We start from the raw sequence: 344 nt of genomic DNA on the forward strand, positions 1-344 counted from the left end.
CCCGTCATGAAAGATCACAGAGATGGTGCTCGGTTTAGCAAACAATATGAGAGGAATCCAGAAAAGAGAGATAGATAATTCATCAAGCATACTTATATTAAGTCCTCTAATGTTTTGATGGTAGATAACTAGATTTTCATTACCTGTTTTTAGGGGCGGTGGTTGCTTTATATGTTTCCTATTCTCCTTGAAACTAGGTTCACTATGATTTAATGTGTACACATTTAAGTGTTCCATAAAAAATCATTTCTAGATGTTGGTATTTTGTCGAGTTGGCAGTTGGGCCGGTAAAGGTTTGGTTTTAGGAGAACATCCATTTGTATTTCCTTGTCATGCCATTCAAG

The sequence above is a fragment of the Cryptotermes secundus genome, unplaced genomic scaffold, assembly GCF_002891405.2.
Source record: "Cryptotermes secundus unplaced genomic scaffold, Csec_1.0 scaffold1592, whole genome shotgun sequence".
NCBI classification, from domain to species: Eukaryota; Metazoa; Arthropoda; class Insecta; order Blattodea; family Kalotermitidae; genus Cryptotermes; species Cryptotermes secundus.